Source organism: Rhopalosiphum padi, chromosome 1 (genome assembly GCF_020882245.1).
Source record: "Rhopalosiphum padi isolate XX-2018 chromosome 1, ASM2088224v1, whole genome shotgun sequence".
Classification (NCBI taxonomy): Eukaryota; Metazoa; Arthropoda; class Insecta; order Hemiptera; family Aphididae; genus Rhopalosiphum; species Rhopalosiphum padi.
The window spans coordinates 49,222,066-49,240,110 of NC_083597.1; the positions used below are offsets into that span (position 1 = coordinate 49,222,066).

Consider the following 18,045-nt stretch of genomic DNA (forward strand, 5'->3'; position numbering starts at 1 on the left):
ATTACTTATTTATACCATGAATCTATTCATATTTTTTTACAATAAGGAAGTATAGACTCAAAAATTAATGGCAACAATAATATGATATGGTATAATTAATATATATTATTTAAATAACATTATTTTATAAATGCAATACGAGTATTGTCATAAAAAATGTAATCAAACATTTGTTACACGAATAGTAAAATAAGCAATTTTAACAAAAAAATCAATAAAATAAATATATACTCAGTAGTTAGTGACATAAGCTGATAGACGTCTCCGCTCAGAATCTTTTTTCATATACAACGATATATCATTGAATTTAGATTTAACACATCTATTAATTAAGTGGTTCATTGACACCTACTATACAGCATAACTATACCATATTGCCCACATTTTTTTTAATCGAAACCCAACATCATTAAGCAGCCTTAATAATGTCACCTGTTTAGAAAATGTTGATAAATCCAAATCAGAATTCAATCTAGTATGGTTTTAAATTATTACAACTAATATAGGTACTTTGCCTAACGGTTCTTAAAAATAATCTTACAAAAATATGATTTTCTATGGTATAAAATAGCTGTAATATAGAATTTATTACTTATATTTTATTTATTATATTTAATTTATAACTTATATTATTAAACTTAATCATACAAAATCAAAAATACACGAAGAGAGTTAGCAACATGTCATTCCAACTCTTGCCTAGTAAAAATTAAAATTTATTAGTGTTTTGCGAATATTTTGCATGCCATTTCCATGAACTTTCAAGCCTAGTTTGTAGACCACTGTATACTCATTTGTTTGAATTTGTATTTAGACAGGTTCATCAAAATTTTCAAAAAGTTTGTGCAATATAAAATTAATATAAGTACATAAAAAAAACATTAATTTTCATTTTAAAACATTAAAAGAAGTTGATTTCGTTACAGTAAGACACTCCTTAAATTATATAAAACTATAAACAATCTAAGTATTTTAAAGTAAGTTCCTTATTTATACTTTAAAATACTAACCTGACCCATAAATGATGAAGGGGAGAACACTGAGCAGTAAGCTTACTTAGTGAATCATCCTATACATTGTATACTGTATATAATATAGTATAAAATATCATTTTTTTTACATAGTGTGGTAGACACTAGACAGTAGTGTAATAATATTACAATCATAAAATGTTACGAATACGTTTTCGAAGAAAACCAATTTTTTAAACCGTTTTAAAAAGTAATTTTGTATAATATATGAAAGCGAAAGACATTTATAATTTATTTAACTTAATGTTATTATCTTTTTGTGCGACGTATGCTATAGCGTGTTTCTAATGATAACATAATATATCATTGTATAATGTATATATTATACATATTTTATCTACAACTAATACTAATCAGTAATAATATGCACTGCTTTCGTTTTTCTTGTTAATATTGATACAATATTATATTAAAATGAAAGTAAATTTTGTCATTATGAAATATAATAGCATAACTTAGATTTATTTTAACCAGCAGTAACAGATGAGGTGATTAAATTGTGATTTATAGGAAATTCTAAGTAACTCAAATGACAATAAATAATAATGGTACATAGAACCACGAAATACAATTTTGTAAACATATTTTTATCGTCTAAGTATAAGTTGTCGATATTGACTTCGCCCAATCCAGAGTTACATGAAAGTAACAATCATACATTAAGATAAAACCTTTTATTAAGGATTAGTGGATTTATTTAAGTAAAAGTACCACTAGCTAGCTACAGGATACATTTGTTGTTTGTATAAATTCTTAACAAAAATCAATAGTTTAAAGTTATGACTTCGTCTTATAATGACACAATTACAACAAATAAACAATTTTACCTAGATATTTAATTCACGAATATATTCAACCACCAGGGTACTGAAAATATCATAAAGGTAAATCAAGTGTATCAAATAAAGGCGCGTCTTTGTTCTATTGAAAAACATAATTTAAAATATGTATAACGAATAACGATCAAACGTAGAAAATAAACACATGACCAATTATGATATTTTATCGACGAGATATATTGCTTTTATTTGAAATCATTAATGTTTTTCTCAAATTCTAGCAGTGTTCTACTTTATTTTCTGAAACATGCTATCATTAGCAGCTATATAGTTTTTAAAATCGATATAAATGTAAATATTCAATAGTTTTTGATTAAATGACTCGCAATAATTGCATATTAATATATAATATTTAATACAAATATGATAAGTTTAACTACATTGTAACAATCTATACGAATTTTAATCCATGTAGTTAACGTTATATAATATATATGAGTACAAAGCGCATTTGAAATATAACCAGTTTACATAAACAACGTACCTATACCAAACAAAGTAAATATCAACTATCAAACATTCGAACATAAAAAACATATTACATGTATACTTATAAAGTATATAATTTCAATGTTTTAACTTAAATTTTAATATAATATACTAATACAATAATTTACAAGTCAAAGAAGCGAGCAATATGATTAAATTACTTGAATGAATTTACAGTTATTATATCTTTTACAGCAATATATATTTAATTATTTTTATAACATTTTTGAAAGATAATAAAAAATAATTAAAAATATGAAATATTTTCCATTGATAATTATACATTCATAATTCATAAGTATCAGAGTTTTAATTATTTATTAATTATTTTTAGCCATTTTTTTTTATTTTAAAATTATTGTAGCGTCGTACAAGAGTACTCGTTATACATACATGTAATATTATATAGTATAATTACTATTATTTTGATTAACTAATAATAAAATTAAAGAAACAACGACGAGTGTACGATAATAATACATAAGTAGATAGGAGGTAGAACTTAGGTATATGTATTTTGTTCCGTAAAAGATTTTCAAATATTAAAATACTCTGACAAACTACGATAGGTATCATTTTTAGATAGAAATTATTTTACTCAATCAAATAATGTCAATGTATATTCACCATCACAAAGTAAAAAATACGATTTTAAATATAAAATTGGATTTTCCTCTACATTCGTATAAAAAACCACTTTACGATTGAATCGAGTTCAAACCGACTCGTTGATTTTATGTAAAATTATTTGTATTATACATAATTTGAAAAAAAATCTTGCGAGTATTAGTTATTTTCAATCGTTAATTAATAAACCTCAATTCAATTGTTACTATTATTATGAAAGTAAAATATATATTTTGAAATTAAAAATTAATACTTCGATCACAATAACTAGTTTTTGATGCATTAAAAAACATTACATTATAATATACGAAAATGTAACTACATGACCTAAAATGAAAAATGTATAGAAAAATTAAAAGTTCGATTATACTGTAACCCACGTACAGTATGGGATTTTATATTCTGAATACTAAACGACCACCTGCCGAAGTTTAAGGTTAATCGACAACAAATTTATTAAAAAAATAATATTATTAAATTAACATCATATAGGTACTTATTATTTATACATATTGAATTTCATTTGAAATTTAAATTCCGCCATGAAAATCAAAAATTCCTAAGAAAATTGTTATTAAGTTTATGTATGAACTAATATTATTTTATTAGTTAAATTGGCATCATTATTATATAATGGCAAGTAGTAATATTTAATGTTTAATTCTATTTTTAATGATATTATGCACCATTTTGATATTCGATTTTATTTCCTATTTTTACAGCAATTACGATATTAAAATAATAAAAGTTACTATTATTATTAACATGTTTAAATTATACTAGTAATTAATAGCTATAATAAAAACAAAACATTAAAGGTCTGGAATAATATTATGCATACATAAAATAAAACCAGTTAAAGGGTCTTAAATAGGTTTAATATAAATTTAAATTTAAAGTTGATTAAAATTAAAAACATTACCAATTTTACTTTTATGTTTTAAAATATTTAGGTAGATATACAAAAGAGAAAATGTATTGCAATTTAATATTATACTTGATAATATTCGATATAAAAAACTACGATTCCGTTTAACCATTAAAATTTTGAAGTATGTATCTAAATGACATGGTAGTAAATTATAATATTATTATTGCCCTGGTTTTCAAATCAAATGCAATAGATTTGTTGAGATTTTATACAGGTGGTCTAAAAATGACTATAATGATGATTGACGAGTATATAATTAAAAATTATATATAATAATAGGTTTTTAGAAAACTTTATTAAATTATAATTTATAAGCAACGTGGTGAAATATATACACCCGCAGTCTGAAAAATGTCGGATCAATAAGAAAATTAAATAATTTTATAAGATTATAATATACTATACTATAATCTATGTATTAAATTGTGAACATGTTACATACAAATATCTATACATTAGTTACAGTTATATATCACATGTGAAAATTGTGAAAATTGTGAAAATTGTGACAGAACCTAATCTGTGGTTGTACACAATACAAATGCATATAATTTTAGTCGTTCAAAATTTAAGTAATAGGTTATAAAAATACTTAAAAAAAAAAATTCTGTTTTGTACGCCAAAATCTATGTAGGAACTTTTAAGTTTTATTAGTACAAATAGCAGGATTACTATGTAAAAAATTCAAATCTAAAGTACCTATAGTGATTCAACTAGTAGTGAAGTTGAATGAATACTGCGCATTTTTAATTTTAGAAAGCTAAGTTATTTTTATACCACTATTACAAAATATTCTCGTGATAATATTATTATTTTGATTTAGTTGACATAATATTGTATATTCTATTAAGCAAGAAGATATTAATACGCTATAAATAACTACAATTTTTACTAATTCCAATACTATGTTTTTGACTACGAATACCAAAAATAAATATTAAATTATTTTGTGATTTATATTGATTATAACTGTATTTTTAGTTTTAGATATTCTTCAGATGACATCGATATTTAATTATAATTTGTTATAAAATTAAATAATTTTAAACGATTATTTATTGATTTATTAACTATTATGTACGAACGTATACACTGTATTGTTAGTTGGTATCTGGGCTGACACTCAACCCTAATCCAAGAACTCAATGAAATGTCCAGCTGTCTAGCCTCTGTTAAGCGGGGATAAACGACGTGAAATAAGAAACATATAACTTATTGAACATTTTACTATACGATTAAGAATAAGTTTAACGTTGATTTGCTAAGTAATTCATTAAAAACATATCAAATGTATATCTAGTTTAATGAATTTTAACATACATCGTTTATTTTGATGTTTTTATAATTAAGTATTATGTATGTTCAATAAAACATTAAATCACAGTGATCAAATAAAGTAATATTATCAAAAAATTAAAAAGTATTTTGATTTTAATATTATTTAAGAAATTTAATTTCCTAGTAAAAATATACTACTATGTATTTTATAACACATAACATTATACTAAAGTAGTACATATGTAACGAATTTATATAATATGCTATACGTGACCAAAATATTAATTTCCTTTATAATATATAATAATATATCATCTAAAATTAATAAATAACAATCAATTAATAATACTTAAAACATACATTAATAAAATTAGTAAATTACTCAGTTAAAATAATTGACAATACATATATATTTACTGTGTTTTTATAATATATTTCATTAAAATGAATAATTACGTATAATCGGATTAAACTCAAACGACCGACATCCATCAATAAATAATATCTTATATGTATATAATACCTACTCGATAACTCATACATAAAAACAATCAATAATACGTAATTTATGTATGATAATAATACATATTAAAAAGTTTTAAAAATAAAAGAATGTAATAATCTAAACATAAACGAAAACTGAGTATAATCAGAGTTATATTTTTTATGATTTTCATTCGTATTAAATTCCTATTAAAATTACTATACAAGCGGCCATAATATTCATCATTTTATACTCAATAGGTACGTTTTGTAAAATATTCTAAATTCTTTATTCATTTTCATAAAAAAAACCTTTGGAAATATTATTATTAAAAAAAAAAAAATAGATTTACTACAATTGGCACCAATACATTATTATTAAACAAATATATTTATTTTATTAATCAAAATATGAAAAAAGGAATTTTACTTAAAGAACATAATCAATGAAGATACAAAATATATATTTACGAATTTTTCATGAAGGTTCAGTGCTGAAAATTTAACAATTGCATGATATTCTTCTTTTGATTATTATTTATTTATAAATAGTTTAACGGACCGAGGCCCTTTATAATATTATTAAATTGTGAACATTCAATAAAAAATGTAAATAATTATAGATAATATTTCAACAGTAATACATAATATATGAAAAATAGATAATAATTGAATTATACATTAGTATTTCTCAAAATTAACAAAACATTAAATTTAAAAGTGTCATGACTTGATGAAAAAAAAAATATTATAAATTTTATATCCGCATACAAGTTTATCGATATTCAAATGTATTTACTTTTATATTTTAATTAACCGATACATTTTTATCAAATATAACAAAATATGAGTATAATATTAAATATCAAAAAATTATAATTTAAAATTTGAAAGCAATCAAAAGTTAAGTTTAACTTTGGTGATCATAGTTATAATTTCTGTAAAAGAGAAATAATGAATAATAACAATAGTGATGAAAGATGTACCAATAATTGGTTATTAATTTATTATAAATATATTTATGTATCTAATTCTTTTTACACTATAGGAAAATTTCAAGTGAGAGGGACATAGGAGTATAGATAGTACAACACTTATCTACCAATTTCTCACGAAAACAATTACATTCAACTAATAATAAATTAAAATATGAATATTTACTATATTTTATAAGTTGGATTTTGAATACTGATATACAAAACTTTGTATATTGTGGACTCCAAAATTAATCACGTTTCAATTGTACATTCATTATAACAAAATATTGCATTGTAATGATGTATAGACATAGACAATGTGGTGGCAGCCAGTAAGTATAGGCGAGTATATATATATATATATATTTTTTAACAAATATAACGAAATCCTTAAATAAATTATATTATTCATGCAAAGTTATATAATATACTATTATTATTCATTTTATTATTTTCACAAAAGCGCAAATCGAGTTTTATACTTCTTTAGTTTTCATTTTTATTTTCTAATATACCTTTTATAGTTGGTGTTGTAACGTGTATTGTATTTAACGCGTGTAAAATATCTACAGCATAACAGTAGACATTATACCTACCATATTAAAAATGTACCACATTGTATTTGTAGGTAATAATATGTGTTTTATTTTAATTCGATATAGGTATATCATTAATATTTACGATATTTAAAACCTATACGTGGTAAAGCAAAAAAAGTCTGAGAAATAAAAGTTCAGAAAAAAATATTTATATATGTATTAATTATTAATCATGCATTTTTAGTATAAATAAAATACCAATATAAAATGATGTAATTAAAATTATCTTGTAAAATAATTGGATTTAAATTAAAAATAAGAGAATGTTTTTATCACCTGTGTCAAAACACGTACTTTTTGAAAAATACAAAATTTAGGTTAACAGAAGTTGTGTACAATTAACGACAAATAAAGTCATTTTTGCGGGATATTAGAAGGAATAATTTTATTACCAATACACAAAATTGACGAAGGTATGAAGTATTTGAAAACTGTTGTTCCACCAGAAGATAAAACATTTTTACCGTTTATCTTAACCTAGGATAAAGGCATTGTCTAAACATAATATAGTCGATTCTCATACTTATATGACGTACAATGTTTTGATGATGAATAATATAATATTTTGTATTTATCTCGCGGTAGTCTTTATACTTAATACTTTATAGTTATGGTTTTCATCCTGTTTCCTATATACACACACAACACACACACACACACACACACACACACACGAATAATGTGAACACATGCACATGGCTGTAAACTATAAACAGTACGCCTATAAGTATATACCAGTGCATCAGGTGGCGCTTTACTTTCGCCATAATTATACGTTGAAATAAACGTGTAGCCCTGTAAATAATAGATACATAGAAGAAACTACAATTTATTTATTTGTTTTCTATAGCGAACCGTTCAACTTACATCATCAGTGTAATCCGCTCAGTGAAAAACGAATGACAAAAATACGAAACATAATATAATATGTGATACACAAATAGGAGCTTAGATTATAATTTTTAGGAATTCAAATCTAGCGGTACCATATAATATATATTAATTTCATTTCAAAACTAGAGAACGAATAATAAAATAGATCTATTACCTCATACTATTATAATAGGTATCTATAACGATGATTTTAGACAAAGCGCGATTAATATTTATAATAACATACAAACTGTCGAGAAAGTTAATACCAAGTGGCCATTCGCTTCATCATCTATACTTAGCAATGGACCACATTACATAATAATCGGTCATTGTAGTTGTCTCCCATAGTACCATCATTGGACACGCGTGGGATAATCCGTAGTAAACGTAAGTGCATGAAATTCGAATTAAAAGTTTCAACATAAAATAATGGTCGAACGAGATTAGTTTTATGTAAATTTCTCGATGACTCGAATATTATAAAGTGACTATATTGACTCCACAATGTATGGCTACTGTTATAGAAACGTATGGTAAAACATCTTTCGAAATCGATGCATTTTAAAATTTACCATACCATGAGCCGCAGATTATGTTGAGATTTGTTCGTCGATTATATTTACAATGTTTAATACGTAACTGAATGGCTAATAATGTATACGTAAATATAGTTAAAATATATCGAAGACCTTTTTGAAACTCGATTAAAAATTTAACGAGAGATGATACATATAAACACGCACTATACATGATCATCAACATCATCCTCTGTATCAAAGCCGAAGGGATTGAATGGACTATGAAATTTTATCCCGAATTTATGTACATAGTATTTGTCTTTTAATTTAATTAACTGGATATATTATAAAATATTCCAGTGAAACTATAAATTGAAATATTCATGTTTTTTTATACAAATATTTGGGAGAGATTGGTAAATGGGAAACCTCTAAATTTGTTTCTATTGTTTACCATATAGTACTATAACATAGTTCAAGGAATCATTCTCTTATTCCAATTTTTTTTTTTTTTTATTGTGTCTTACCCTATTTTAGTCGCATGGTTGGAAATTAGGAAACACTGCTGGGCAATAAGTCATACAATTATCAAAAAAAAAAAAATAGGTAGGGGAAAGGTGTGCAAAGTGGTCATAACGGGTAAAATGGTTATGTCTTATTATTTTGTTGTAAAGAAATAAACAATTGTTTTTATCACGTGGATTAGCTCATTGTTATCATATTCATCATATTTATCAACTGATAAACAACTATTAATAAAAACATTTACCGTTTTTGTCTACAACAAAAATATAATTTTTTGATGCTGTTGGTGTAAGGTAAATGCTCTGAAAAAATAATGATATCTTATAAGCATAGTATACATAAATTATTTTTTTCAAATTCTGCATTAGTTTTTATATATTATAGAATTTACTTGAGTTTAATTAGATTATAGGATCAATATTTATTTTAATAGTAAATTAAACATTATTAAAAGGGCAAAGTGGTCACTATGGTAATTTATGCACTTAATAAACTTAATAATAATAATTTATTTATTTGTTTTCAAACCCTTAATAAGTTATGTTTATTTCATTAAATAGCTTTATTGACTACCAAAAAAGTACTAAGTCTGATTAATTAATTAATTATAAAAATATTAACATAAGAGACTCAAAGATTGAAATAATGTTACTTATTTATCAAAAGTTGTTGTAAGAATATAATTTAAGTTATATTATATATACTTATGATAATATTATAAAATAATGAATAATAATAGACATTTTGAACCGTGGACATTGACTGACCACTTTATACACCTAGGTGGGCAAAGTGAACAATTTTGTACTTTTTTAAAAATAAAAATAATTTTTTATTTATTTGCTTAAAATTGTTTCTGATTACAAATTATGAATCCTGTCATGTTGAACTAAACAATCTTGAAGGTTTCATAAAAAAAAAAAATTCCTAAGTGTGACACTGTGTTAAACCATAGGATGGCCACTTTGGACACCTTTCCCCTAGATGTGCTACAGTTCTTTTTATACAATTTTTGTAATTTTGAACAAATGATATACAATTGTACTATCGGATAAAAATGTCATAAATAATAAACACGTCTTAAAATAATCAAATAATAATGAAAATAAATTTACATCAGCAGCGATGATTCGTTAATTTCTAAACCTAAAACGTTTAAAGTAGTTAGTTCTTAGTTACGACAGTGGTAATAATATAGCTGAGCGTAGGTATTGTAAATAAATTAACTTTATAGTCTCGAAAAATAGGTTAAAATTCGTCAAATTATAGTTTTTGCAAAGATAATTTTGGCACATACATTTTTATCGATCGCCCAGTAAGGCGATACATGTATATACTATAATTCATACACTAGTATATATTCTTCATGTGGACTTTTGATCATATATATTGTACCTGGTAGCACATTCATATACATTATTAAATGTAACACACACGTAAAAAATATAATATTGAAAAAAAAACAACCATAATAATTTACCTAATATAGCGAGTGACCTACACACATTTCGGAACCAGGAACGTATTATTGTTTTTCATAGTGACACTGTCGCATCCACTCTAAACATACTTTCCAGAAACGTGTTTGCAGTAATTTTTAAAAGCTAATATTTCTACTTGGTACACTCACGGACTCACGTGTCATATTTAAATGTGCCCGGAATAATTGTGCCGTAAATCCTATCCACCAAACACCACGATACGTGCCCTGTCATATTTTGAGATACGTAATAAACATATTGTCCGCCATGTAATATTGCTGGTCCTATACCTTACGAAATTTAAACGAGACAAATTAGGCGAGTATTATCTACTACGACGTAAGCAACTGGTTGACGGGCGTACATAAGTCAATTTTTTTTCTAAAGCGTTGAAAATCCATATAATAAAATTATAGTGGCTGGTAGGTACTTGCAGAGTACTTATGAATTTCGTAAATATAGTATTCTATTTTTAAATATTATATAATATAAAATATATATTATAGTCTCTTCTAGAGATCTACATTTTTGCGAATCTTTAGATGCTTTATTAATTTACTACGGTAGATTAAATCTTATACAATTCCATACCAAAAATTGAAATTAAATACATTCTGTAATTCTGTATTAATTGAACAACAACATCCATACGTATGTTGAATAAATGAAACCCCTTAACAGAAAATATACATACATGGTGCATACCTATGTGGTTATGTAATTATGTTATATCTAACATAAACCTGTATTAGCATTAGGAAGTACTTAAAGCATATTGTATATTTGTATATCAAAAAAAGCTGACAAGGTGACGTAACAGTTTTTAGTAGTATATAAATTATAAGATACCACTTCAATTTTAAACGAAATTTAATTTTTAATAACCTATTTAAATTTTGTAAATAGCTAATACTCAATAGTCATTAGTCAGTATAGGTATGTTTGTAAATTTACCTGCGAACAAATTTAACGCAACTGTAATAGTAATAATAATTTGTTGCTTAGGTATACACATTACGTGATGAAAGGAAATTTTTTGAAGTTTCAAATAAAAATATTCGACTATCATGATGTAATATAAACTTTTTATCTCGCTTGAATAATTGTTATGTTTAATTTACACAAAAATTCTGTTACTGTTATAGTGTTATATACTGTTTTTAATGTAATTTTTATAGACGCATTTTCAGTTTAAAACTATTATAATAAATGTATAACCTTTACGAAACTTATTTGAAATTTATTTAGGTGATCTGAAAACTTTCAGGAATTATTTATGAAACAATGTTGTACATTATATTATGCTATTCAAGTATTGTGAGATAGAAAGGAATATAATATAAACCATTATAATTTAATCGATATTGAGATAAAATACTGAAATTTGAATGAAACCAGTAAATATATACATATAATTATCATTTAAACAATTCTATTCTCTCTCTCCATCTTTTAGCCATAAAAATATTAAATTAATATTTGTCATTGTACGATGTTTTTAAAACCATTTTTTTTCACCATAATTTAATTAAATTAAACTAAAATAAATGTGTAATATATTAAATTTATTTATCTGTCCTATATTAACCCATACTTATTTTAAAATTTGATATTGCACTCTGTTAAAAATAACTACTATTTGATATATGGCTTAGCGCTTAGGTACCGAACGGATAGGTACATATATATTATAAATATAGCACGAGAAATTATTATAAAAGGTAATTTTATTTTGAATTGTAAAATGTTTCTTATTTCTCTGGGTAAAAATATCTTACTTAGAATAATAAAAAAAACTGTTACTTTTATAAAAACTATAGTCAAGCAACTATTATATCAAATATTTTGAAATTAAAAATTGAAAAGATTCAATATAAATTAAAATAACTAATTTAAATTCTAGCTTTTTTTTCATCGTAGATTTTGATTTAATTGGTTGTAAAATTATGTTTAAATTTAACTTTTAAAAATGTCCTTTTATAGATTAATAATTGTGGAGTTTGGGCATAAATTATATTTTAGAACTAATTTTTTATAATTATCAGTAGTTTTTAAGAAATTTTTTTGAAAGATTGCTTTGAAATTCCCTGCAAGTAGATTAGATCTATGAACTAATTGAAAAGTAAAAATTCACTTAGTAATTTTGTTTCAAAAATATGAACACCTACCCTAACTGTAAATCAAAATTTTTATGTAAACCGGAATTGAATTTTAGCTTATTTTTTGAAACTGTATATTATATTCTAACAAAATAAATTTAAAAAAACATTATAGGTGTACAAGAATATTACACACACGTCCCGGCAATGAAATCAATGTATCACATTATCACTAAGAAAGAATCATAGTCTTCTGATAATGGGTTCTACATAAACACCAACTCTTTTCAAACTGCTGATCTTCTCTGCCCAGATATAAAGAAAGCATATTAGTCGTAGGTCGCATACACGTACGCAAAGAAATGACGACCCGCTGTCAGACGCATTCGATAGTCATCATCGAATTAAGCAAAATAATAATACAGCTGTTATATTATAACACATATGACAGACAAACACGCCTTACACACACGATAATGGTAAGGTATACTGCAGTGAGTTATTAGTTGGATTTCTTTCAAGCGAGTAAATCACTGGAGTGTCGCTGCCGTGTCTTCTCTAGAACCTATTTCAGCGTTGTATGGATTTTTCGATGAGTTAATAAATTATTTATTCTTTTCCCAACTCAAATATAAACCGTAAAAATACGTATACAAAACATAATAATTATGAGGGTTAATTTTTAAAAGTCAATACATGAGTACCAATATAACTTAATAATATTTAATGTATAATACGTGGTCTAACTTGTTTATATACAAAAATATAATATTTACACTGGCCGCAGACGGGTGTTGAACGAAAATTATAAGTACATCATTTTTTTTTTTTTTTTTTGACTGATCTACTATAGAGAAAAAGAGAGAGAGAAATAAAATGATGAATATTGTATTTATTCAAGGCGTACGTCATATCTACAATACAAGCACACGTGCGCACAGGGCGTGCGAGACACTGCACTATAGATAAATGGTTTCATACTATAAATGCCAACACGCACGTCTCGATAGCCTATATTATTTATTAATAATTATTTATTCATTATTGTAAATAAAATTTGTACTGATAAATACTATTCAGTACGTATATAATATACATGCATGGACACGTGTGTCGATTAAATTCGAATTCATATTATACTCATCTCAACACGACAATTTACATAGGATAATAGATTATTTATATTAAATTTGATGTCCTGTATTCTGTAAAAAAAATTCATTATTTTTGAGATTATTAATTAAGCAGGTATGATCATATTGTTATATTCTATAGTATAACGATGAACAAAAACTTTATATTAAAAGAAAACTAAAGTTACGGTGTGGTTTTATAAATTCTTAAGGTATTTATTTATAGGAGGTCGGGAAAACCATTTTTCTAACCATCAAAGGCTCTTATTATTAAACTTTAAATACATTTTTTGCGAACTCTGTAAGTAAAATTTATATTACGATCTATATAATGCGAATACGAAAATGTCATCAAATAAATGTACTTTATGTCGTAAAACGAATGCCATTATCGATATTATGAAAAATAATATATGTATGATCGTATACATTTTTATATATTATTATAAATTATAACAGTTGTAACACACATTTTATAGTAGTAACTGATGTAACGTTAAATTCTAATCACCTCGTATAAATAGAATATATTATATTTTACTGTACTAATTTTTGCATTTGATTAAGGTTTTAATTGTAGGAACATCATATTCAGTGTATACAATATGTTTTCAATTTACATAATAGGTTTTGATAGAGACACTAAATTTTACTATAAACCAATCAAACCATTCTGATAAAATTATATAAGTACATAAAATAAATCAGATTTTTCAAAAACAAAAATAAAATGCGGGGGAGTAACCTACATTGGACAGCACATTTTAAAAATGATTTAAAAAATTCAATAAGAATACTATTCACCACAAACGTGAGCCCAGTGGTGGATTTTAGGAGTCTCAGCTTACTGACAGTTAATATAGCTAATAACACTTTTTCAATATTATATAGCTTCCTTCTTAAGTTCTAACACAACTATAAATAAGACTTATATTTGAACAAATATGTGTAGTGCCCTGCAGTATAATAATAATTTAATAATAATTGTAGGTACATAAGGCTCTTTTTAGAATTCCTCTTTAAAATGTTTATAATATAGTTTTTTATTATATAAAGATAATTATAAAACGTATATTAAAAAATTTACACTATAACGCTATATTAAGTTTGTTAGTATTTTAACAGTGGATGAAAAATTTTCATTCGACGGCTATCAATCAAAGACAAACATTTAAATTTAAATTGTGTATATACTGACAAATAAATATTGATTTTTTAAATTTTTAATCTTAAGCTGACAAATAAAATAGGTATATAAATATAGATTCCAGGTAAGTTTATTTTGTAACCAAAATATAGTGATTGATATCTTATATATATTGTATATTGTATATTGTATTTTTATTATTTTTATTTTTAATTAATGTGACAACGTTGAATAAAAGTTAGCAGGTAAGAACGTTCTCAATCGTGCTATTAAAAAAGGTACGGCCGATAAGGACCGTTCTCAATCGTGTTCTACCCATATAATAGATCATCAATTGCAAGGACTTGGGCATTGGGTAAAATAAATGAAGTAGCATAAGTACATAAATATGTAGATTTAGAAAAATTGGTTCTCGTAAAAGAACGTAATATGCAGACAATTAGGGTCCGTTCTATTTTTGTTTCTGTAATATAATGAAAATTTGTTTATTATTCTGATTTTTATATCCCAATTTAATTATTCTATGGCTGGTATTAAACTACTCCATTATTATTACTAATATTCACAATAAGATTGACATACAAAAATGTATTTAGAATTTACAGTATTAAGACCAAATCAATTAATAGGTTGAATAATCAAGGGATATATTGATTGAAATATAAAGAGTAGTCAGTGTAAAATCACCATAAAAAAATTTAGATCACGATATATTTCAAAACAATTTGTTACAAAAATAGTTAGTCTAAGACCTAAGTTATAATTTATAACCGATCAAAATTCATGTCTTTTGTTATTTTGTTTAAAAATGCACCTCAATTATTTATGATATACTGCAGACTGCAGTGTTTATTAATGAAACAATTACACTCCATGACATCTTAATTCGTTAATTTGTTAAATATATCATGCTGCAAAAAACAAAAACGAATTATTTCAACAAAATATACCTACACAGAAACAGAATTATCCATTTATAAAATTATAACGAGGGCTAATTGTCCGCATACCTACTACGTTTGTGACTAATTATTGTCAGTTTACCGTTATATGTCCATATAATGTAAATAAATACATTATTTATGTATAATTTTACTCTCTAAATATGTTGCTTATTTTCTCTACAATGTACGATAAGTTAACATTAAATTTACATTTTTAACGAGTTATGAGTAAATAAATAACATCGCAATTTAAAAAAAAAAAATCATTATTTGCTTTGAAATATTATAAAAAAAACTGGTGTATAAACACTGATAACGATCTTACATTTAATTTTGATAATGTATCAATTCACTCTAATATTAAAGGTAACAACACACCTACACAAGATTGGTTTTATGTATAATTTGCATTCTATCTAACTTAACACGTCGGATGTGAGAATTTCAATGACATTCACTTTTGAGGACGCCATAGCCTCACGTTTTGTTTCCGTCTTACAAACGTACAATATGGGCATTTTTACGTTTACAGAAGTCAATTTTACTCTGTTATTTTTAAAATAAGAGTGAATTGACCTATTATAAAAATTAAAGGTAAGATTATTTAGCAAATCTCTGAGGCTATTCATTTATGTTTTAACGTTGAACCAAATTATAATCATTTTAAAATTTACGAAACATATAATTTTAAAACACTGTAATAAATATTTATTTTATTTTTTAAAAAATAACAGAGTAAAATTTGCCAATACAGAGACAACACATGTGAGTGTCACGTCATCTTAATAGGTTTATATTTTTGTATATTAATTTTTATTAATAAAATACCCAAGTAAGGACCTAACTAATTGTTATTGGAATAATATATTCAAGTAAATATTATCTCATTAATTTTGACATTTAATTAATATCTGTGTAAAAAAAACTATTAAATCCAACAATAAATTATATTAACTGTTTTTATGTAAATTTAATGGCAAAATAGTTTATCAAAATATAAAACAATTCATGATGAGCGAATTAAGTGGCTTTCTAGTTCTTGCATGGTTAATAAATGCTATACGAGTGGCCTATCCTGTGCTATACTGGCCACAGTACAAAACCATTGGTATACCGCTAATATTCAATAGATATCTACAACGTATTGTCTATTGTTATCAATAGGTTAATAGAACTATAATTTAAAATGAATTGTGCTCATAGTATGAGTAAACACGTTTTAATTTTATGCAAAATATTTATTTTTTAATTATAGGGAGTTGCGATTGTAAATCGTTTAAATTGTGTAAGGTGACACGTACTTGTTGTAGTCGTTGACAAGCGATAATTTACAATGCAATTTTCATTTATTTTTTACCTTAAATTCGCAGAGGGCTCAGTGATCCTACTTACCACGCAAAACGTGATTTATGTACTTATATACCTAGGTAATACATAATTGACGTCATTCGAGCTCGCAGAATTTTACCTAAAATAACAAACAATGGTGACATAATAAGAGAAATTAGTCATTCCATCGCGTCAACCAGCCACGTTTGACTTATACGGATGTAAATGATTTCTAAACAGTAAATAGGAATTGTAGTAAAATATATATACTATGTACACTTTATTAGCACACGTAGTAGCTGAATACGGTGGTATACTTATTCACTAGACAGTTAATCGTCCAAGAAACGGCTTAAATATAATTTACCGGGAATGTGTGAACATATTATTAGTACCAATTTGGGTTTACTTAGCAAATACAACGAAGAGGTATAACCTTTTATTTTAATTTTTCCAGAATTTTTAGTGGCTTCAATTTGTAAAATGTAAAGATAATCATCGAAAAATCACTATAAACGGTAATTATTAGCTATATATATAAACGTTTAGTTCCTGATGAATAAATTATAATGGTGATTACTACCTTAATAGTATTTTACAAGCATTTAAATATCGAGCTTAAATTAAAGTATGTTATGTTTTAAATAAATAATAAATGATATACCAAATACATTTGCAATAAAAATTTAAAATTTTAAAATTATTACCTACATACACACATAATTTTGTTTGATTCATA

The 18,045-nt window shown here is 24.7% G+C and overlaps 1 protein-coding gene across 1 annotated transcript in view; it reads right to left on the reverse strand.

The window, feature by feature from the left end:
* LOC132932070 (uncharacterized) overlaps positions 1-18,045 on the reverse strand; it is a 90,888-nt gene that overhangs the window by 58,223 nt on the left and 14,620 nt on the right. The gene's annotated exons all lie outside the window — the stretch shown is intronic.